This window comes from Miscanthus floridulus, chromosome 12 (assembly GCF_019320115.1).
Source record: "Miscanthus floridulus cultivar M001 chromosome 12, ASM1932011v1, whole genome shotgun sequence".
NCBI lineage: Eukaryota > Viridiplantae > Streptophyta > Magnoliopsida > Poales > Poaceae > Miscanthus > Miscanthus floridulus.
In genome coordinates, this window is record NC_089591.1 from 35,154,859 (window position 1) to 35,180,284 (window position 25,426).

The 25,426-nt window shown below is 44.4% G+C and overlaps 1 non-coding gene and 1 pseudogene across 1 annotated transcript; both read left to right on the forward strand.

Moving 5' to 3' along the window:
• The first annotated feature begins 8,343 nt into the window (after positions 1–8,343).
• On the forward strand, positions 8,344–8,449 carry LOC136498802 (small nucleolar RNA R71). Its single transcript, XR_010769800.1, has one exon. It is a non-coding gene; the product is annotated as a small nucleolar RNA R71 (small nucleolar RNA).
• Positions 8,450–11,190: 2,741 nt separating this feature from the next.
• Positions 11,191–12,106, forward strand: LOC136495698 (crocetin glucosyltransferase, chloroplastic-like; annotated as a pseudogene).
• The last annotated feature ends 13,320 nt before the right edge of the window (positions 12,107–25,426 follow it).

The window sequence follows — 25,426 nt, forward strand, 5'->3', positions numbered from 1 at the left end:
AATTGCGTCTATAGAACATGATGAAAATGTTCGAGCAACACCAACGACAACTAGATGAGATGGCTCTGGTCCTTGTGGAGAACAAGGAGTTATAGGCGATGGTGAAGGACCTTGAGGCGAGGCTGACCCGGACACGCCATCAAGAAGAGGACCTAAAGGTTAAAGTCAAAGCGTTGGAGAAAGAGCACCAACTGCTAGAGGCGGAGAACCGGTCGTTGACTAAATGGTGTAGCTGTAACAATGACCAGCAAAAGGTTAAGACCTCTTGCGCTCACCCTATTAGTGTTTGGTATCGTTATTTGCTTATGCATTCTTATGCAGAGCTAGAGACAAAGCTTGGCCTTTCTCATGAGGCTGTCGCACAACTCCAGAAGGAGAAGGAAGAGGCAAAGGAGAAAGCTGAGTGGGTCATGAGGGACCTTGAAGGTGAGAGTATCTTTTGTAGAATCCATTTTTGTAGTGCTAGAACATGTTCTAACATGTTAATGCCTTGTTGTAGAATACCGATATAATGCCCAGGCATAATTCAAGGTCTTCGGAGACCAAGTGAAGGCTCGGGAGGATAAGTTGGAGGTGGTAATAGTAGGGATCAAACCCGTGCTTGACTGCGTCTGCCTTGAGCCACCTGAGGGGTTGACGTGGCTGCCCGACAACATGCCTACCTGGCCAATCCTAGATCAGTGCCAGAGGGCCTGGGCGGACTTCAAGGAGTTCACGAATAGTGCCACCCAAGGAGCCATCATCCATGCGCTTGCGGTGTTATGGTTGCATTATCCTTCGGTGAAACCCAAAGTGATAATGACCTATTATGCCTAAGGGATGAATGCGGCAAAAATCACCAAGCTGGAAGACGAGGCAGAGGAAGCAGCGGTGAAGCTTGCCAGCGACGTTGACCTGTTCGGTGAAAGACCAAAAAATGCCTAGTAGATTAGGAGAAAATCTTACATTTGAATGTTATGTATAGTGTGTTGGTATTTATTAACTTGTCACTTGTTTTAGTAGTCATCTATGATATGCCTACATCTCCTAGCATTACTTATACTAGGTTGTCATCCCTAATGATGGTGCCAGAGATGCTTGTTGGTTTTACCTAGTATTACTACTATAATAATACTAGCAGTTCTTTATCATTTCATGTGACTAGAAAGAATATAGATATGAATGGAAAGGAATCAACAAGGGCACAGATAATATACCAATGTAGCACTTCACCCGAGAGTATTGCAGGTATCATTATTTATATTTTTTCCACAGGGAAGGTCTAGCATGGACATGTATTGATAACTTATACTATTGATAGAGAAGTAAACAATAACCAATATTCTACTCATAATAGGGGTAAGTCAAAGGATAATATATAATGATAAATCACTCAGAGTACTCCTTTCTATGGCATTAGCATGGTCAGGTAGAATATTAGAGGGATAATTCCTAAGTCATTCTAGATTACAAGTCAAAGCATACATTGATTAGTGCAATTATACATAGTAGTCATTGCTATGATCATCTTCATATCTACATATAAGGGATATTACTAAGGAAGATTAAGAACAAAGCTTGTCTTCCTTTGTAACCGCATCCTATGTGCATACCTATATTCGGGGAGTGGACTACAAAGGACTCAACGGGAGTGTCACATCCGTGATCTACCACATGACCTAGAATATAGGGTGTATACACAGGTAAACAACATATAAGCACCATGCTTACACAATGTCGACCACACACCCATGGATCCTTAGAGTGATTGCTATACGAACTTATGCATGAACATGATGATAATCCAACTAGACTAAGCATATAATCAAAGTAGACGATGAACATTATAATGAAGAACATAAATGAGATGAATATTAATATTGTCATAACAATTGTAGCAAGCATATAAAAGTAATGGAGATACAAAAGAGATGGGGTACAAAGATTATACCAAACCATGCTCTTGACACGATCAGGAATCCAAGCGAAGCTTGCTAGCCTCCCTCTAGACCTTGCCTAACTATCTATGCCCTAGAATTGATGGCGCTTTGAGGATGATTAGGATTTTTGTCTTCTCAAATAACTTATCTACCTGAGGGAGGGGTAGGGGCTGGTATATATAGGCCGGAGCATCCATCGTGAGCCCTTAGATCAAACCGACTTGAAGGACAGTGTAGATGGAACATAGGAGGCGGTGGAGAACCAACATTGTGACACGGAGGCTAATAGTGGGCCCCAAGGGCCGAGCGGCCTATAGGTGGGGCCAGCCGACCCCACCTAGCAGCCACTTGGGCTTCGCCTCGGTGTGGAGTCCTCTTGAGTCTTCTAGTGCCCGTTTTGTTGTGGATAAGCGTGATTAATTCCGACATGTAGGTCCACCTTGATGGTTTTCTGGATAAACCCTATAGAAAATATAGATTCAACAAAACTCATGGAATTTGTTAGTTTAAACCCCTAAACCTTCATTGGTGATTATATTTATGCGCTTATGCATGTTATATTGATGGTTTATAATGTTTGTTAACTATCGTCAACAAACTCAGCCAAGCTTAACCTTTGCTAGTCCCTTAGCAAAGCTAAACTTAGTAAATGGATCAGGAGTTACATCGATGCTTTTACTCCTCAAAAGTACACATGCGTTCAAACAAGAATTCTCCTCTGGATTAGAATGAATCGATCTGACTTTCAAACTCACCCATATTACCTTCAACCATGAGGATTCTCAGCCTTCACTTGAGCAATTGAAAGACAGAACAATCAAGTCAAGCACTATGTCTCAAGTTCTTTGTTCAACCATTATTCTAGAGTTTTTATAGATTTTTAAAAGGATTAAGTCCACTTTTGGCTCCTCAACTATTATGTTAGTCTAATTTTAACCCTCAACTACAAAACCGTCTAGTACCGGTACCCCAACTGTCAAAACCATTCACTTTTAGTACCTAGGTGGGGGCAAGGCTATTTTGACCAACATTGAGTGGTTTTGACCATGCCACGCTGGCGTTGACCGCAACATAGGATGCTGGCCAACATCTCAGCGACATGTGGGGCCTGCGTGTCACCCACTCATTCCCTCCCTCTCCTTCCTCTGGCTCTAGCAGCTCTAGTCGAGCACGGGTGCCTTACCCTCACCGCACAGCTATGTCCTTCCACGCCGTGGGCGCGTGCAGCTTTGGGCAGCTCACGGCGTGGGGCCACTCGGTCTACCACATCGTGTACACGGTCATGCTCCCGTGGGCCGCCGACGTCATGTGGGAGGGCGGGATCCCATCTGCGCTCTACTAGATCCAGCCAGTCACCGTGTTCGCCATCTACCACCACTACTTCCATGGCCACACAGGCATCGTCGCCGAACACTGACATGACCCATCCTTCATCATGGAGCTACCAGTCCTAGCCCTATAAATGGTTGCCGACCTGCCGTTCTTCCTCACTGACTCCACCGACCCTTCCGACTTCTTCCACAACATCTTCACCACGATCCGTGACCTGATAGAGATGCTTGACAAGTAAAGCCCCAAGTCCACCATCCTCGTCAACACGTGCTCGAGGTGGGTGGGCTCACCACCATGGAGACACAGGCACACGACGTGCTCCCCGTTGGCTCGATGCTCCTATCTGGGGTTTACGATGCTAGCATCTTTGAGCAGGACGACAACACTAGGTACATGGAGTGGCTCGATACCAAGCCAGTGAATTCCATGGTGTATGTCTCCTTCGGTAGCCTAGCCACGATGGCGATGGAGCATCTTGACGGCTGCTCTAGGGCCTTGAGGAGAGTAGTAGGCCATACCTCTATGTCGTCAGGAAGGACAATAAGGCCACACTACTCATGGACGCTGAGACAAAGGTTGACGATGAGCTCAAGAATGCACCAAGCTTCACGAGCAAAAATGAAAGCTTAGCTCATATGTGTCAATGGACTTGGCATGCTAGTAGACATAGGCTGCCTTAGCTTGGAGTGGATGTAAAGCTTTGTACATAGATCCAGTGACTACAGAGCTCCTCCATGGTGTTGCCGCTGAAGCCACAGATGTCAGCCCCTGACCATTGGGATGCCGAAGAGGCCAAAAGCTGAGCATGGTGTTGATGGAGTAGCATAGGTCATCCCACATGGTGGTGTTGTCACCGGTATAGTGCACGGTGTATCGGTCGGACCCCACGAACAGTGGACTGGCTGAGCATGAATGGGCCAGCGGCCGGTATCGGCGAGCAGTGCGCCATGCATGCCGCATGCCTCTAGGAATCTGAAGAGGTTGTGCATGTCATACTCACGCACGCAGCCATAGTGCACCAAGGACGCTGCCATGGAGAGGACTTGGTTGTGCGGCGAGGGCGAGGCGCCCGTGCTCGACTAGAGCTGCTTGAGCCGGAGGAAGGAGAGGGAGGGAATGAGTGGGTGACGCGTGGGCCCCATGTGTCGTTGAGATGCAGGCCAGCGTCCTATGTGGCGGTCAATGCCAGCGTGGCGTGGTCAAAACTACTCAACGTCGGTCATAACAGCCTTGCCCCCGCTCAGGTGCCAAAAGTGAACGGTTTTGACAGTTGGGGTACCGGTAGTAGATGGTTTTGTTGTTGAGGGTTAATATTAGACCAACACAATAGTTGAGGGACCAAAAGTGGACTTAATCCTTTTTTAAAATAAAACTCAGAGCTTCCTTTTTATGACACTCTCAAGTCTCTCAATATATGTGGTATTTGTGGATCCTCACCAAGGCAATAGTGTGTTATGCCTTTCTCTTCCTACAACTAAGGCTCATGTGGAGCTCATAGGAGTGGAGAAAGCATAAAATAGCATACTTGCGATACATATATTGTAAATTCAAACCTCGGATCCAAAGAGAGTTGAGTCATACAATCAAATCAAAATGTGCATGTGTGTGGATGTATGTGGTGGATATATATAGTGGCTAACCTATTTCTACTATGCTCCTTGAAAACATATCTCTGCTTTGAAACTTGGAAACAACTTTGCAAGAAAACATGGTATATCTTATTCATCTTTTCTTCTAATTTTTTCAAGCGGGCATCTGAGTACCCATTGTTTTAAATATCTCAGACACTTGTCCATTTTTTCTCATCTCTTTTTTCTTTTTCTCCTTTTTTTCTTTCTTTTTCTTTTTTATGAATAACTTTTGCATAGCCCCATGTCTCTTTTCTGCAATAAAACTTTTGAGAGATAGCAACAAGAACTTGGAGCATTTATTTGGTGGATATCCTATCAAGAATATTTTTGGTGTTTTTTCTAGTGGAGTAAAACATTTTTGGGTGGATCTAGATGGGATGGCATGTTGTTGCGCCTGCCCCCAGTGTAGGACTAGTGCATATTTGGGTGGTGTGTACGTGATCGTGGTTTGAAGAGCGTGACAAACCTCTAATAAGGGTCAACAAAGCTTGACTAAACTCAATGCAAAACAAGCAGCATATATGTTGAAGGTGTTCCTAATCTAAATATCATGTATGGCTTTGGTAGGAATTCAAGCTTTGTCATACATGCCCTCATCATGTAGGATTTTCATATTTTTCAAAAGGTAAATCTCCAGAACTTTAGTATCACTTGGAACAACATAAACAATAGGTCAGACCTTCTCATATCATATTTGTCAATTACCTAGACTTAGATCAAGCATATGCTACCCACGAGTTTCAAGTGTAGAGTAAATTCTTATATCAAAATAGTTGTATCCAAAACTCAGGAGAATTCAAGGTTGAAAACTAGGTACTTGAAAGGAATTATGATAGAGCAACTATTCATCATTTCCATGTTAAGAGATAGAATGAGATGAAGATAATCGGGTGAATTTGCTCTTGATCTTTGTGCATTATCCTACCAAATATCAACAAGAATACTAAAACTCATGGAACGGATAAAGGGTTAGCAGTCAGCCGTCCAGAGATTAGTTGTTCTTGTGGTTAGAAATATTTTTGTTTTGGTAGATTTTTAACAGGATGTCTTTCTAATATCTTTTTGGATTTTCCATTTTTATATGCATGCAAGAAATATGTATGTATGGTATTTTTAAATTTTTATGCCACCATAGTGAATATTTTCACGGGTATTTACACCGTAGATTTATTCACATGGGGCTTAGAATTTATGATGCAATGATGTAATGTAGTCATGAAACTTTTATCTTCCTTTTCTAAATGCAATGCTAATGTAGAAAAGTAAATATGCTAAAGTGAAAAGTAATTCATACAATGCTAGAAAGTAAATATGGATAACTACCGATGTTACCTCTCAGCGAGGGTTCAGGAATTTTAAGTCCTCCATACATGACTTGATTGGAGAAAAGTCCTTCACTCTTCGGGTGCATCATCTGGTCTCAACGATGGAGACCTAGATGGATGCACATCTTGCGATGGTGTCTCTGATGGTGATGTCACCTTCTCTTTCCATACCTGCTTGGTCTGTGGGCTTGACTTAGGCGGAGTGGGTTCATCTTTTACAACTTCTTCATGTTCCTCATCTTCCTTCCAACTTTTCTTTGCAGATTGATTCTTTTGGTTTTGGTATGATCGATGTCTCCTCCTAGGAGTAGGACTTCTTTGGCTAGTTCATAAGTGGTGTAACTATTAAAATAATAGTGTACCTTCTCTCCAGGGAATTGGAAGTAGACTTGTCCAGATTTGATGTAGATGATCACGTTGGTAGTGTTGAGGAACGGTCTTCCCACGATGATGGGTGTATCGTCTTCTTCTTATCCCATGTCCAAAACCATGAAATCAGCAGGGGTGAACTGGTCATGTATTCTTACCATGACATCTTTTGCTATTCCCTCCTAGAATCTGATTGATTGGTCCACCATCTGCAATAACATATATGTAGGGAACAAAGGTTTGTTACGAAATAAATATTCAAATGTTACCTTGGACATTATGTTTACAACTGATCCAATGTCGTAGAAGGTCTTGTGGAAGATTCTTTGTCCAATGGTACACTCGATCATTGGTACGCTTGGATCATCCTTCTTAGCAAGGAATGGTGAAGCAAGGAGGTGGCCGAACTCTGATCGGAGTGTGTTAATCATGTTAACTGATTCTTCTTGTGGCTGCCTAGCCTTGTTCTTCCTTCTTCTCCTATTGTTCTTCTTCTTGGTCACTGTTGTCTCTTTGGGTAGGTACGATGTTTGTGGATGTCTAGGATAATGCAGGATGCAGTTTTTGAAAGAAAACTTTTCCTTTTTATCCTTGATTGTGAAATAGATCTTGGCACTATCCGTGTAGATGATGGCTTTTGCGATGCTTAGGAAAGGTAGGACCAAAATAATGGGTGCCCTTACATCTCCACCTGTTTCCAAAACTACAAAGTCTATGGGAACATATGATTGTCCCACTCGAACAATGGCATCTTGAAGAACTCCCTTGGGGTTGCAGAGTGACTGATCTACAAGCTACAAATGCATATTTGTGTACAACAAAGTATCTCTATTAATTTGATCATAAATTACCTTAGGCATGATGTTGACACTTGCTCCAAAGTCATAGACATCTTGTTGAAAAATATGAGGTCCAATGGCGATGGGGATGACAGGTCTCCCTAGATCGCTCTTCTTCTTAGGCAAGGTATACTCTATCCACCTTCTTGTCGATGGTTGTATACAGTAATATGCTGCATTATGAATATCAATAAGATCTACAGTTTCTAGATCTTCTAGTTGCCCTAGAATCTTACCTTTGTCAGATGGAGTAATAGCAGCTGCCAGCTGAGCTATTTGTGATTCTATCATTTTATTAAAGTTATACTAGTTCTTAATGGTAGAAGCAAAGCTATCCATTCTATTATTTATGTTCTCTAAAATTTTATCATTGGTAGCTACCTATCTAGATAATCCCTCCATAAGTTTGGATTGGCTAGCAATTAATTTTCTCAAGGGTGGTTGATTGAAATTATTAAAATTATTACCTTGTTAGTTACTTTGGTAGTTCAATCTCTGTTGCTGATTCCATCCTTGATTCTATTGAGGACAAAAGTAGTTGTTATTGACAAAGTTCACATCCTCATGAATTTTAGGGCAGTTGCTCCCTGAATGCCCAGTGTTTCCACACTCTTCACACATCATGCGGGAATCATGAATGTGCTAGACTTCTTGCTTCTCATTGGCTCGATCTTTGAGCTTCGTCATCAATAGGTCCATCCTGGCAGACATCATGTCTACCTCCTTGAGTTGATGCATACCTCCACCTCTCTTGTGGGTCTGAAGACATTCTTCATTCCAACCTTGGTTGGAGGCCATCTTCTCCACAAGAGCTATAGCAGCTAGTATGGTGAGTGACATGAATGCACCTCTAGCAGCAGCATCCATAGTCTCACAGGTATTGTTGGTCAACCCATGGTAGAAAGTTTGCATGAGTAGCCAATTCTCCATTCCATGATGGGGACATTCTGATATGTAATCTTGAAAGCATTCCCATGCCTTAGGGATAGATTCATCATGTTTTGCTAAAAGCTTGAGATTCTCCCACGCAGAGCATTGGTCTTACCTGTGGGAAAGAACTTTGGTAGAAATGTAGTGGAGCAGTTATCTCATGTAGTATTTCTATCTTTGTTGGCATAGAACCATTGCTTTGCCTTCCCCTAAGAGTGAGAATGGGAAGAGGTGAAGTAGTATGGCATCTTGGGTCACTCCCTTGATGGTGAAAGTGCTATAGATCTCCAAGAAGTATTGGAGATGTGCACTCGCATCTTCATGTGCCTTTCTACAAAACTAACTTGCTTGCACCATGTTGATGAGGGCTTGCTTGAGCTAGAATCCATTGTCCCCAACATTGACTGTTGGTGTAGTATGAATGTTGGCTGTAGTTGGAGCAGGGAATTCACAGAGACTCTTGTTAGCCATGGCTTCAAATTCTGGTGTTAAGCTTCGCCTTATCTAGTTGTCTTCCGATTCTAAAGCTAGGACTTTCTTGAGTTTAGCTCTAGTCCTCCCGATTAATGCTTCTAGATCAGTCAATGTAGTTTGTCGAAAGATCAAAACCAATCATACATTACCCTGCATAAGATATAAAAGTAGACAAAATAAGGGTAAGTCGGTTTGAGCAGAGGTCAATGGTTATTTCGATCACATCAATAAGTATAAGTTTATCAATACTTCCTTTGCCTAGCTACCTTCCCCAGCAATGGTGCCAGAAATGCTTACTGGTATTTATTAACTTGTCACTTGTTTTAGTAGTCACCTATGATATGCCTACATCTCCTAGCATTACTTGTACTAGGTTGTCATCCCTAATGATGGTGCTAGAGATGCTTGTTGGTTTTTCCTAGTATTACTACTATAATAATAGTAAGCAGTTCTTTATTATTTCATGTGACTAGAAAGAATATAGATATGAATGGAAAGGAATCTGTAAGCACACAAATAATATACCAATGAAGCACTTCACCCAAGAGTATTCCAGGTATCGTTATTTATATTTTTACCATAGGGAAGGTCTAGCATGGATATGCATTGATAACTTATACTATTGACAGAGAAGTAAACAATAACCAATATTCTACTCATAATAGAGGTAAGTCAAAGGATTATATATATATATATATATATATATGATAAGTATTGATCAATGATAATGATAAATCACTCAGAGTACTCCTTTCTATGGCATTAGCATGGTCAGGTAGAATATTAGAGGGATAATTCCTAAGTCATTCTAGATTACAAGTCAAAGCATACAATGATTAGTGCAATTATACCTAGTAGTCATTGCTATGATCATCTTCATATCTACACAAGGGATATTACTAAGGAAGATTAAGAACAAAGCTTGTCTTCCTTCGTAACCGCATCCTACGTGCATACCTATATTAGGGGAGTGGACTACAAAGGACTCAACGGGAGTGTCACATCCGCGATCTACCACATGACCTAGAATATAGGGTGTATACACAGGTAAACAACATATAAACACCATGCTTACACAATGTCAACCACCCACCCATGGATCCTTAGTGATTGCTATACGAACTTATGCATGAACATGATGATAATCCAACTAGACTAAGCATATAATCAAAGTAGACAATGAACATTATAATGAAGAACATAAATGAGATGAATATTAATATTGTCATAACAATTGTAGCAAGCATATAAAAGTAATGGAGATACAAAAGAGATGGGGTACAAAGATTATACCAAACCATGCTCTTGACATGATTAGGAATCCAAGCGAAGCCTGCTTGCCTCCCTCTAGACCTAGCCTAACTATCTATGCCCTAGAATTGATGGCGCTTTGAGGATGATTAGGATTTTTGTCTTCTCAAATAACTTATCTACCTGAGGGAGGGGTAGGGGCTGGTATATATAGGCCGGAGCATCCATCGTGAGCCCTTGGATCAAACCGACTTAAAGGACGGCGTAGATGCAACATAGGAGGCGGTGGAGAACCGACATTGTGACACGGAGGCTAATAGTGGGCCCCAAGGGCTAGGGCGGCCTATAGGTGGGGCCAGCCTGGCCCCACCTAGCTGTGGAGTCCTCTTGAGTCTTATAGAGTCTTCTAGTGCCCGTTTTGTTGTGGATAAGCATGATTAATTCCGACATGTAGGTCCACCTTGATGGTTTTCTGGATAAACCCTATAGAAAATATAGATTCAACAAAACTCATGGAATTTGTTAGTTTAAACCCCTAAACCTTCATTGGTGATTATATTTATGTGCTTATGCATGTTATATTGATGGTTTATAATGTTTGTTAACTATCGTCAACAAACTCAGCCAAGCTTAACCTTTGCTAGTCCCTTAGCAAAGCTAAACTTAGTAAATGGATCAGGAGTTGCATCGATGCTTTCACTCCTCAAAAGTATACATGCGTTCAAACAAGAATTCTCCTCTGGATTAGAATGAATCGATCTGACTTTCAAACTCACCCATATTACCTTCAACCATGAGGATTCTCAGCCTTCACTTGAGCAATTGAAAGACAGAACAATCAAGTCAAGCACTATGTCTCAAGTTCTTTGTTCAACCATTATTCTAGAGTTTTTATAGATTTTCAAAAGGATTAAGTCCACTTTTGGCTCCTCAACTATTGTGTTAGTCTAATTTTAACCCTCAACTACAAAACCATCTAGTACCAGTACCCCAACTGTCAAAACTGTTCACTTTTAGTACCTGGGTGGGGGCAGGGCTATTTTGACCGACATTGAGTGGTTTTGACCATGCCATGCTGGCGTTGACCGCAACGTAGGACGCTAGCCAACATCTCAGTGACATGTGGGGCCTGCGTGTCACCCACTCATTCCCTCCCTCACCTTCCTCTGGCTCTAGCAGCTCTAGTCGAGCATGGGTGCCTTGCCCTCACCGCACAGCTACGTCCTTCCACGCCACGGGTGCACGCAACTTTGGGCAGCTCATGGCGCGGGGCCACCCAGTCTACCACATCGTGTACATGGTCATGCTCCCATGGGCTACCGATGTCATATGGGAGGGCAGGATCCCATCTGCGCTCTACTAGATCCAGCCGGTCACCGTGTTTGCCATCTACCACCACTACTTCCACGGCCACGCGGGCACCGTCACTGAACACTGACATGACCCGTCCTTCGTCATGGAGCTACCAGTCCTAGCCCTATAGATGGTCACCAACCTACCATTCTTCCTCATTGACTCCACCGACCCTTTCGACTTCTTCCACAACATCTTCACCATGATCCGTGACCTAATCGAGATGCTTGACAAGTAAAGGCCCAAGTCCACCATTCCTCGTCAACACGTGCTCGAGGTGGGTGTGCTCACCACCATGGGGACATAGGCACACGATGTGCTCCCCATCGGCTCGATGTTCCTATCTAGGGTTGACGATGCTAGCATCTTTGAGCAGGACAACGACGTTAGGTACATGGAGTGGCTCGATGCCAAGCCGGTGAATTCCATGGTGTATGTCTCCTTCTGTAGCCTAGCCATGATGGCGATGGAGCATCTTGACAAGCTGCTCTAGGGTCTTGAGGAGAGCAGGTAGGCCATACCTCTATGTCATCAGGAAGGACAATAAGGCCGCACTACTCATGGACGCCGAGACAAAGGTTGACGATGAGCTCAAGAATGCACCAAGCTTCATGAGCAAAAATGAAAGCTCAGCTCATATGTGTCAATGGACTTGGCATGCTAGTAGACATAGGCTACCTTAGCTTGGAGTGGATGCAAAGCTTTGTACCTAGATCCAGTGACTATAGAGCTCCTCCGTGGTGTTGCCGCTGAAGCCACAGATGTCAGCCCCAACCATTGGGATGCTGAAGAGGCCAAAGCTGAGCATGGTGTTGATGGAGTAGCAGAGGTCATCCCACTGTGGTGGTGTTGTCATCAGTCCAGTGTGCGGTGTACCGGTTGGACCCCATAAACATGGACTGGCTGAGCACAAAGGGCCAGCGGCCGGTATCGGCGAGCAGCGCGCCATGCATGGTGCACGCCTCTAGGAATCCGAAGAGGTTGTGTGTGTTGTACTCACGCATGCAGTCGTAGTGCACCAAGGACGCCGCCATGGAGAGGACTTGGTTGTGCGGCGAGGGCGAGGCGCCCTGTGCTCGACTAAAGCTGCTTGAGCCAGAGGAAGGAGAGGGAGGGAATGAGTGGGTGATGCAGTGGGCCCCATGTGTCGCTGAGATGCAGGCCAACGTCTTATGTGGCGGTCAATGCCAGCATGGCATGGTCAAAACCACTCAACATCGGTCATAACAGCCTTGCCCCCGCCCAGGTGCCAAAAGTGAATGGTTTTGATAGTTGGGGTACCGATAGTAGATGGTTTTGTTGTTGAGGGTAAAAATTAGACCAACACAATAGTTGAGGGCCAAAAGTGGACTTAATCCTTTTTAAAATAAAACTCAGAGCTTCCTTTATATGACACTCTCAAGTCTCTCAATATATGTAGTATTTGTGGAATCCTCACCAAGGCAATAGTGTGTTATGCCTTTCTCTTCCTACAACTAAGGCTCATTTGGAGCTCATAGGAGTGGAGAAAGCATGAAATAGCATACTTGCAATACATATATTGTAAATTCAAACCTCGGATCCAAAGAGAGTTGAGTCATACAATCAAATCAAAATGTGCATGTGTGTGGATGTATGTGGTGGATATATATGGTGGCTAACCTATTTCTACTATGCTCCTTGAAAACATATCTCTCCTTTGAAACTTGGAAACAACTTTGCAAGAAAACATGGTCTATCTTATTCATCTTTTCTTCTAATTTTTTCAAGCGGGCATCTGAGTACCTATTGTTTTAAATATCTCGGACACTTGTCCATTTTTTCTCATCTCTTTTTTCTTTTTCTCTTTTTTTCTTCCTTTTTCTTTTTTATGAATAACTTTTGCATAGCCCCATGTCTTTTTTCTGTAATAAAACTTTTGAGAGATAGCAACAAGAACTTGGAGCATTTATTTGGTGGATATCCTATCAAGAATATTTTTGGTGTTTTTTCTAGTGGAGTAAAACATTTTTGGGTGGATCTAGATGGAATGGCATGTTGTTGCACCTACCCCCAGTGTAGGACTAGTGCATATTTGTGTGGTGTGTACGTGATCTTGGTTTTAAGAGCGTGACAAACCTCTAATAAAGATTATACCAAACCACACTCTTGACATGATCAGGAATCCAAGCGAAGCCTTCTTGCCTCCCTCTAGACCTAGCCTAACTAGCTATGCTCTAGAATTGATGGAGCTCTAAGGATGGTTAGGGTTTCTATCTTCTCAAATAACTTATCTGCCCGAGGGAGGGGGTAGGGGCTAGCATATATAGGCCGGAGCGTCCATCATGAGCCCTTGGATCAAATTGACTTAATGGACGGTGTAGATGCAACCTAGGAGGCGATGGATAACTAACATTGTGACGCGGAGGCTCACAGTGAGAACCAGGGGCCAGGAGGCCTACAGGTGGGGCCGGCTGGGCCCACCTAGCAGCCACTCAGGCTCCGCCTCGGTGTGGAGTCCTCTCATGTCTTTTAGAGTCTTTTGGTGTCCGTTTCGCTATAGATAAGCACGATTAATTCCGACATGTAGGTCCACCTTGACTATTTTTCTAGATAAACCCTGCAGAAAATATAGATTCACCAAAACTCATGGAATTTATTAGTTTAAACCTCTAGACCTTCGTTGGTGATTATATTTATGCCCTTATGCATGTTATATTGATGGTTTATAATGTTTGTTAACTACCGTTAACATAGTGTCTTAGCGACTTTTGGCGACTTTTGTTGAACAATGAACTATGTTTAGTCTATTTGTTAGATATGATGTATGTGCATTCCAACTAGTTTTGTATCGCATCACAAGCCATGACTAGCTCTAGAGCTCTATAGCAGTGGAGTGGTAGGCACCCGTGTACGTGTAAGAGAAGAGAGTGTCGCTAGGGAGCCGCTGCTGACTCTACATAGCACAAAGCATGGCTCATGCATGTGTAGGAAGAAGTCAAGACTAGGGCCGCTTTTGAATGGCATCGATAAAAATGTAGCTGTTCGGCAGGCTCAATAGAGCATTTATCAGCGATGAAACTCACAGAGAGTCGGTGAATAGCGTGTTGTGGAGTTGTTAAAATTTTGGAGAGTGAATAGAGATCTAATGTTTGGAGAAATAAAACAAAAAACTAGAGAAACTATGGAGAAACTATTTGTAGCTGCGAAAATAATGGAGAACATGATTGGAGAACATAATAGGCAAAATCTTTATTGAATCATCAAATATGGAGAAATACATATCTTTGTTTCAAGGGTAGAAATGCCTAAGGAGATCGATGCGCTAGGAGTTTGGGATGTCAATCCCCTTGGAGTCATAGAGCCAATAAGACCCTGGTCTAGTGACATCCTTGACGATGAACGACCCTTCCCAATGTGATGATAGTTTGTGCAAACCATCGGTCTTCTATTTTTGTCGAAGAACCAGGTCACCGACCGCAAAGGAGCACTCTTAAATGTTACGATTGTAATATCGTTGTAGGCCTTCTAAATACATAGCCATGCAAAAACATGTAACCAGGTGTTCTTCCTCCAAACGGTCAATATTTTCCTACCAAGCAATAACCGATTGTTCTTCATTGAAATTCTCAACCCGTGGAGCTCGGAAAGCAATGTCAGCTGGTAGGACGGCCTTGGAGCCATAAACCAAGTAGTATGGGGAGACACTGGTGTTGTGACTAGTCTAAGTTCGAAGACCCTAGACAACGGCTAGCAACTCCTTTAGCCATCTACCCAGGGTACTTCTCGTCTTTTTATATAGTCTCTTCTTAAGGGCATCTAAGATCACGCCGTTTGTCCGTTTGACCTAGGCCATTGGCTCTAGGGTAGGCTACTGAGACATATTTGATAGAGATACATCGGTCATCATAGAAATCCTAGAAGTCATTGTCGGTGAAAGTAGAACCCCGATCGGTTAAGATGCTATTTGGCAAGCCGAAGCGATGCATGATGTCTTCAAAGAGCTCTGCTGCCTTCTTGGCGGTTGCGGTGACAAGAGGTTTGTACTCAATCTAGTTTGAGAATTTGTTAATAGCGACATATACCTATTTGAAACCTCCTGAAGCTGGCTTGAAGGGTCCGATCATGTCTAGTCCACAGCATGCAAAGGGACAAGATGCGGGGATGGTCTGAAGGGCTTGTTTGTGCTGGCATATGTATCTGCTTGGTGAAAAATTGGCAACCTTCACAACGTCGAATGAGTGACTCGGTGTCTGCCATGATGGATGGCCAATAAAAACCAGCTCGGAAAGCCTTGTCGATTAGATTTCTCGAAGTAGCATGATTATCGCATGAGTCAGCATGGATTTCGAGCAGTAATTTTTCACCCTCCTCTTGGGTGATGCACTTCTGCAATAGCTCATCCTTGGCAGTCTTCCACATGAGTTTACCACTGACTAATATGTAGTGCTTGCTACAATGGATGAGGCATTCCATCTTTGTTCTATCGCTCAGGACCTCGGCTATGGTGATGTACTTGATGAACTGCTCTCTCCAATTAGGGCTAGGGGTAGGCAATGCCAGGACTAACTACTCGAAAGGAGGCATTTTATCGACTAGCTGCCTTTCCTTGATGGATGGAGTCATTAGATCTTGAACAAACACCCCTGCTGGGACTTTAGCTCTAGAAGACCCTAGTTTAGATAGGCGATCAGCAGCTTGATTAGCATCCCAAATGACATGTCGAAACTTGATGCCGTAAAATTTCCCTTCTAATTTTTTGATCTCGGCGCAATAGGCGTCCATCTTCTCGCTGGTGTAGGACCAGTCCTTATTAATCTGGTTGATGGCCAAGGCAGAGTAGCCAAAGACCATGAGGCATTTGACTGCCGAGCTCAACAGCGATACGAAGACCATGAAGGCATGCTTTGTATTCAGGCGGTGTTATTGGAGGCCTAGGAAGTGAATCCAGAGTACATAGCGGAGCTCATCCTTGGAGGGAGTAATGAACAGTACTTTTGCCCTAGCGCTTTCAATGTTGAGAGCCCCATTAAAGTACATCTGCCAATGCTCAGGGCTATTGGCTAGGATCGGTTCTTGGTTCTCAGTCCATTCGGCCATAAAATCTATCAGCACTTGTGACTTGATTGTAGGCCAGCTCCTAAAATTGATGGAGTAGGTTCCAAGCTCGACCGCACATTTGATAATGCGTCCACTAGCTTCTTTGTTATGGAGAATGTCACCAAGAGGGAATTTGGTGACTATGGCGATCTTGTAATACTCGATGTAATGGCGGTACTTGTGGGATGTAATCAGGACTGCATACAGAAACTTTTGGACCTAAGGATACCGAGTCTTGGACTCATTTAGGACCTCACTGATGAAATAAACTAGGCCACTAGACCTTGTATGCATGCCTAGCCTCCTCAAGCTCAATGACAATAGCCTAGCTAACAACCCGGGTGGTCATGGCGATATAAACTAGTAAAGTCTCATCGGATTTATGCACAGTCATGATTGGAGGCGAAGTCTGGAACTGTTTGAGCTTGGTGAAGGCCTTGTCGGCCTCTTTCAACCACTTGAAACGCTCATTAGCCTTCAAAAGCTTGAAGAATGGGAGACCTTTCTCACCCAATCGCAATATGAAGCGGCTCAAGGCCGCCATGCATCTCATAAGCTTCTAGACGTCTTTTACACAGGTCGGCCACTACATTTTGGCGATGGCTGAGACTTTCTTAGGGTTTGCCTTGATCCCCCAAGCACTGATGATGTAGCCTAGAAGGATACCGGATGGGACACCAAATATACACTTGGTAGGATTCAGTTTCCATCGGTATACTTTGAGGGTTTTGAACGTATGATCAAGGTCGGCGATTAAGTTATGGGCAGGTCTTCGACTTAACTACTACATCATCAATGTAGGCCTCAATGTTGTGGCCTATTTGATCTTTATGGCATCATTTGATGGGTCCTCTAATATGTCAGCACCAGCATTTTTGAGTCCAAAGGACATGGTGGTGTAACAATAAGCACCGAATGGCAGTGATGAAGGACGTTTGGATCTGGTCCTCCTCTTTAAGGAGATCTAGTGATAATTAGAATAGCAATCTATGAAAGAAAGCAATTTGTAACTAGCAGTGGAATCTATGACCTCGTCGATGTGAGGGAGACCAAATGGGTCTTTAGGGCAATGTTTGTTGAGATCGGTGTAATCAACACACGTTCTCCATTCTTTATTCTTCTTTTGAACTGAGCACTTGGGTTAGCCAGCCACTTAGGATGATACACCTCTTTGATAAATCTAGGCTGCTAAAAGCCTATTTAATTCTACCCTAATAGCCTATTTCTTAGTCCTACACAAATTGTTGGAGCTTCTACTTGATCTTCTTGGCGGTCAGCGAGACATGTAAGGAGCACTCGATTCAACTCCCTTGGTACCCTAGGCATGTTTGTAGGTTTCCATGCAAACACAGTCTACGTTGGTACATAGGAAGCTGATGAGCATGTCTTCCTATTTAGGGTCTAGGTGGGCCCTGATCTTCATGGTCTTCGATGAGTCGGTGAGGCTGAGGCTCACCTCCTTCATGTCCTTGGCCTTGGTAGCTTTCTAAGGCACCTCCATCATTGGGATCTCCTGATCTTCTTCGGGCACCTTCTTGGATTCAGTGAGGTAAACCTCCATTTGCACAGAGAGGTCAAAGGCCTCAGTGAGGGTGAGGCTCTCCTTCTCATAGTCATAGGTGACTGGCGAGGTTGGCCTACAGGGAGAGGACTCCTCCTAGTCACTGGCATCTTTAGCACTAGATAGGAATAGTGTAGGAATTGCCATGAACTTGGTGAGAGCTGGTCGACCAAGAATGGCATAGTAGGTGGTGTCAAAGTTCAGCAACCAGGAAGGTGATGTACTCGATGTAGAACATGTCGGAGGTGCCAAGCTGCATAGGCAGTGTAATCTCATCAAGAGGCTGAGATGCCCTGCCTAGGACAATCCCCCAGAATGGATAGGCCCAACTCCTTTAGGGCATTGGTGAATAGGATATTAAGGGCACTTCCTTTGTCGATGAGGACCTTTGTGAACCGCACCTTCTAGAGGATGGCATCTAGAACGAGTGGAAACCATCTAGAGTAAGGAATCTCTGTCCACTGGTCAGCCCTAGGTGAAGGTGATGGGCTGCTCTGACCAGGGGAGGTACCCAGGATCAGGCGATGGTGCTGGTAGCCTTGATGACTAAGATCTAGGCACCCTGTGAGCTTCTAGGTCATGCCTGTTCTTAGTAGTCACTCATCCCCTAAAGATGGTATGGATAGTCTTGCTAGGTTATTGGACAGCATTGCCTACATCCCTGGGTGACTCATGATCCTTACCGTGTCATCATCATGGTCATTGCGCTTCTTATTCTAGTTGTTGAGTAGGGCCTTGGCAAGGCCCATGCACTCCCTCATGGTGTGCTTCATGCCCTTATGAACTAGGCATGGTTCATCGAGCATCTTGTCAAACTACGCGCTATAATTATGCTTGGCGCGAGGCTGCTCGATGGAAGCAATGATGTTGTCTAGTTGGTGGCATCGTAATTGTCCTTGCCAAGAACCCTCTAGCCTATCATGGTGGTCACGGTCAGCATATTAGAGTTTGCAATCATCAAGACGATGGTCACGATCATAGGGACATCTATCCTTGCAATGGTCATCATCGCGGCGTGCAAGGAAATCGGTCTAGGGAGCCCGGCCGATTTCTTCCCTATGGCGCTGTTTGGCTTCTTCAGCATCGGCGTACTGGTTGGTCATCTAGAACATCTCACCAATTGATGTTAGTGACTTCCTATTGAACTTCCTTTAGAGCTTGTCATGATGATGGAGCCCTTAGACAAAGTAGGTGATCACCATGGTCTCAAGGATGTTAGGAATCCTGTTCCTTACTTCTAAGAAACAACAGATGTAGGGCCGAAGGAGCTCTCCTACCCTCTAGTAGACCCTTACCAGGTCATGCTTCATGGCCGCCCACTCACAATTTGCCTTGTAGTTCTTAATGAACATATTCTTGAGGTCGTCCCAAGAATCAATGATATCTGGCTAGAGGCTAGTGAGCCAATTCATTGTGGCGGGTTATAGCATGATTGACAGGTAATTTGCCATGACATCAGGGTTGCCGCTGCTAGCCTTCATGGTGATGGCATATCTCGTTAGCCACTGCTTAGGATTGGTGTGGCCATCATATGATTGGACTCCATAGATCTTGAAGTTGGCGGGCCACTGCATGGCATGGAGCCTATTCGTGAAGGCTCATGGGCCATCTGTGATGATGGCGCCATCAGCAATGGCATGTGGGGTGGCACCTCCAGCAGCTCATAGGGTGGCGGCACTGGCAGCAGGCCGAGGAGCATTGCCGGAGTGAGCCAACTCAAGCAGTTGTAGGGCGACTTCTAGATCTCCCCACTCTCGGTCATACTCTTGCTAGCAGAGAATTTCGCCCTCGTGTCATGAGTTGTGGTTCCTTTCAATGTGACAACGAACATCATGGAGCTTGTTGAGGTGGCTCTGAGCATCGCCCCCATGGGGTGGTTGACTTCTTGATTGATGTTAGGGTTGGTGTAGCTTGGCGGCTACCCAGGTTTAACAATCTGGTTGCCTTATGAGCCCTCTTGGAGATATGGGCCGCTAGCCTAGAAATGGCTACCACCTAGATGGTTGGGGTGAGACCACCATGACCTCCTAGACCGGTTGGACTTGATGGAGTGAGATGGAGCTTGATTTTTGTGGATTTTGAGGACCTAGATCGCCACTACTTTATGCATGGTGGTGGCTTTGGCAAGCTTGAGGCTCTATTGGAGCTTACTGAGCTTGTTCATGGCCACTGCGAGATTGGCGCTCAGCTAGACTTAGGTGCCCATCAACTTGTAGGAACTCATCATCAAGATTAGTGCATGATGCGATGGCCGCCTTGCTTGTCAATGTCCCCTTCTCCCACTATGGCAGTTGCGGCCGCACCTTCCACTATGCGACGTCTGGCATGGTCAGTGTTCTTGTGCTCTCGAGCAGTGTGCTAGGAGTTGATTTCCCCATCTTGGGCTCTCACAGCTGACCAAGAAAAGTTCCCCAAGAAAACACCTAGGTGACGATGGGGTTTCAGCGGTGATGTCAATGATGGTCTTGGTGGAGCCCTCAGATTTGCCCCTGGCTCCTCCTCCAAGATGAGGAGTATAGAGTCTTTGTCGAGCTACCAGATCTAGACCATGTTGACCGCTGGAGCAAATTGATTGGCGATGTGCAGATCATGCTTGAAGAGTGGGTAAACATGGCAGATCTAGTCAGTGCAAAGTTCACGCAAGGCGTCTTGATTGACGGCGGCCATGTTGGCCAGCCCATAGGGCTGGGCAGACATAGAGTCCTATGCTAGACCTTCTTGCCCGGCTCTAGGTGGACTAGGCCTAGGGAGTAGTTGGTGTTGCACTAGTGCACCTCGCTAGGGGTCGCCGTGATGATCAAATCTGATTCTTGCCATCTCGGGCAACACGATTTAGTGGAATGCTTGGTGCGAAACCGTCGTGAAATGCTAGAGTAGCGGAGACTCATTGTCGTGTGGAGTCTGATGCATGACCAACTCTACGAGCAATAAGCACTCAACTAGCTTTTCATCAACCCGATCTATGGAGAAGTTCAGATCGTCCTGCTAGATGGGCTTCCTCTACCAGCGCGGCAATGGTGGGCGAGTCATCAGAAAGGAAAATGACCCCAAAAGAGCTCCTAAGATCAGATTTGTTGGCATAGATGTGGGCGCAACCATCACAAGGTTGACTTGCGCTGGCTAGGATGATCTCACTAGTTGCCAGTCGATGTTGATGACCCAGGTGACGAAACCAATCAGTAAAAGACTGGCTGGGCCTAGGAGCGAACTGAGAGGTCAAAAAATGTACCATCTGACTCGCCATGGGATCAAGCGCACACCCCTACCTAGCATGCCAACTATCATCAAAATATGCTTAGTAGTCCACCAAGGGGCTACCCACGATGGTAGATTTGTTAGAGAGGTGAGCGAGATCAGGAGCAAGATGGTGACAAGACATAAGATTTATACAAGTTTAGTCCATCAGCTTGACGTGCTACCCTAATCCTATGTCCCGTTGGTTTGTATTGGCTATCATATATGAATGTGCATCTTTTGAGGGGTCCCCTACATGCCTTATATAGCTCGAGGGTAGGGTTACATGCCGATTAGGTTAGAATCCGATCGGGTAAGAGATAATCTATAAAAGGAATCATACATTCGACATATCCTAATAAATTCTACGCAATCTTCAGGATGCCACCGAGATGCCTTGAAGCATGTGCCGAGCTATGCCATGCACTGCAAGCCTTCATCTTGTGGGCTAGACCATCCCTATTGGTGTGGCCCATGCGCATCATCGTGGGTACCTAGGGTTAGACCCCCCACACCTACATACCTTGAAGATCTAGGCACCAAACCACCAAGGGAAGAGCTTAGGCCCAACTAGAGATCCACCATGCAAAGGTGGTGGCGAGGTGGGCTGGCCCTAGTGCGGCCGCACTAGGGGTGCGAGCGCACTGCCCCTAGCTCCCCTCGGCCCCACATTCCTCTAGCGATGCAATCAATGCACATAGAGGTCGGTTTGGGGAGTTTCCATCTATACCCCCCAAACCTGACCTATAGCTTGTATATAAGAAGGGGGACAGCGTCTCTCTAAACACACACCATTTATGCCAAACACCTCACACCTCTCTAGCTACTCTTGTACTTTTAGTAGTCATTTTGAGTAAGGCAAAACTACCTTGGAGGGCTTGACTCCTTGGAGAATTCTTGGTATGAATAAAATAAATAGTTCTTCCATTGTCATGTTCTCACTTTATCAATATAGACTTGCTTATGAACTAGAGTATAGTTCTTATGTCATGATCATAGCATATGAACTAGCATGTAGTTTCTATGTTATGAACTTTGCATATATAACTTTATGCTTAACCATTCATATAACTTATATGATTAGAGTTAGAGCTAAGTTAAGGTGGCAATTCATCGTTCCTTTGGGTTTGCCCATGTCCTATGCTTGTTGATCCATAGGGTCAGAGTCCTAGGTTGGTATGGGTAGTTTCTTTATACATGGGCATGGTGCTCGGGTATATGGGAACCTTCGGATGTGATGGTGCCTCATGGTTGAGGGGTAGACAACAGGTGGTGATAGCCCTATCGTCCCTTGTAATCCCCTATGTTCAGGTATTCATATAGGAGTTCGTAAAGCCTCCCATGCTTGCTAGCAAACCAGTGCCCAGAGGTCTCCCCATCCATCTTACACTGAGGTTTAGCTCTAACCATGTAATTTGTATGATCATCACCTATTCTTTGCATGGCTATATTAGAACAAGCCTGCTCCACTTAGGAACATTCTTTATTCTTTCTTTCTCTTTTATCCTTGAGGTTGGAGTTGGTATTTATTAACGCACACAAAAAAATCTGCAAGCACATGGATACCACTGTAGCTTTCACCCAGAAGTATTCTAAGTATCATATCCATAGGGAAACATATGAGATTAACTACATCTAACTTAACCCGGAGTAGAAACAAGACTTAAGATAACAGTAGTATAAAGGAGATCACTAAGGTCTTCTAGTTCTAACTTCGGTAAGCTATGTCTTCTATTGTTTGATTCTAGGAATATTACTAAGGGAAACACATGCAGAGTATGTTTCCTATAGTAACTAAATCCTACTTGGCCTACAAACGGGAGGTGGACTATAGAGGATTCAACGAGGCTATAAGTGTCACCCTTGTGAGCTACCACCGATCTGGAATGTGGGATACATCTATGAGTAGCCAAGTCTATGCACCACGCTTACACTATGAATACTACTTTAACCTAGGAATGACAAGGATTAAAGTACTAAAAAAGAGTCGCAAACCTAAAGGACAAAATAAACAAATTACTTACTTGAATTAGAAGTTGATTACAAGAGAAATCTCAGAAGCAAGCTCATGAAGAACTTTATTTCACTAGGGTACAAGCCATAGAGAGGGCACCAATAGGCTAGTACTTCCTCCAAACTCTTCCCCCACACGCTATCTCTCTATTTCTAATATAAGACTAGATCCTATGGAGGACTAATCTTCTCTTGATAGCTGGCTCTGATCCTGATAAGGAGGATATGAATTAGGGTTTTTGGATGGCTTTAGGGAGGGGGTAGGGGCTACTATATATAGGGGGAGACATCAATTATGAGCTCTCGGATTAAACTGACTTAAAACAATGGCGTAGATTTGTTCTTTAAGGTGGTGGGAAACTGACATACAAAGAAGAGCCTGACAGGTGGGGCCCACAGGCCGACAGGCCTAGTGGTGGGGCCGGTGGCCCCCCATGTCTGCCACTTGGCTCGATCTTTGGTGGAGAGTCTTCTGGATTCTTCCCAAGTGGGTACCATCGTGGATAAACATGATTTACTTTGATGAATACGTCCACCTTGACAGTTTTCTGATGAAATCCTCTTGCAGTCACATATTCACCAAAGCTCATGGAATTTATTAGTTTAAACCCCTAGACCTATGTTTGGTGATGAAATTAAGCATATATGTAGGTTATATTTATGGTTTATAATTGATGTTAATGACCGTCAACAATTCCCACAAGCTTAACCTTTGCTCGTCCCTAAGCAAAGCTAAACTTAGCAATGGATCAGGAGTTGCTACAATGCTTTCACGCCTCAAAAGTACACATGTGTTCAATCAAGAATTCTCCTCTAGATTAGAATAAACTGATCTAACTTTCAAACTTACCCATATTACCTTCAACCATCGGCCTTCTTAGCCTTCACTTGGGTCTTGAGCAATTGAAAGATAGAACAATCAAGCCAAGCACTATGTCTCAAGTTCTTTGTTCCACCATTGCTCTCAGAGTTTTTATATGTTTTCAAAATAAAACTCAGAGATTCCATTGTATGACACTCTCAAGTCTATCAATATATATGGTATTTGTGGATCCTCACCTAGGCAATAAAGATGTTATGCCTTTTTCTCTTCCTACCATTAAGGCTTATATGGAGTTCATAGGTAGGGAGAAAGCTAGAGCATATTTGCGATACATATATTATAAAGTCAAACAACGGATCCAAAGAGAGTTGAGTCATACAATCAAATCAAGATATGCATGTGTGTGCACTATTTGCCTAAACGGTCGTTTAGCCCATTTACACACTGTGTAAATGCTACACAGTGGTACACCATTTCCGTTTAATTAGATGTTTAGCCCGTTTAACCAGCCGTTTTGCCTGTTTAATTGGCCATTTAGATCGAATAATGGCTAAATGACAAGGACCAACTGTTTACCATTTAGAGTTTAGGATTACATTGTGTGTGTGTGTGGATATATGGTGGATATTTATGGTGGCTAACCTAATTCTACTTTGCTCCTTGAAAACTTATCTCTCTCTTTTGAAAACTTAAAAATATTTGCTAGAGAGCAGGGGCTATCTTATTCATGTCTCTTCTTTTTTTCTCTAGATGAGCATCAAAGTACCCATTATTGGGGACCAATACTAGGGTACCCAAAGAGGAGGAGCTAATAACCATCAACATTGATTCATCCGAGCAGTCAAGAGCATGACTACAGCTCCAACCGACCCCTAGGAGCACAAGCTCCGCCTTGCCTGTCCTCTGGGGATGGGCTCTGCCTCATTCGACCTCTGAGGGCTGGCTCTAGCTCACCTAACCTCTGAGGATTAGCTCTGCCTCACCCAGCCTCTGAGGGTGGGCTATGCCTCACCCGACCTCTAGGGACAGGCTCTGCCTCGCCCAACACCGATGTCGTGGGCTCTGCCTCACCTGACCTCTAAGGGTGGGCTCCACCTCACCCAACCTCTGAGGGTGGGCTCCATCTCACCTAACACTAAGGCCATGGGCTCCGCCTCGCCTGACCTCTGATGGTGGCTCCATCTCACCCAACCTCTGAGGGTAGGCTCCGCCTTGCCCGACACCAAGGCTGTAGGCTCCGCCTCGCTTGACCTCTAAGCGCTGGTTCTACCTCGCCTGGCCTCTAAGGGTGGGCTCCCTTAGGTTTGTGCTCCG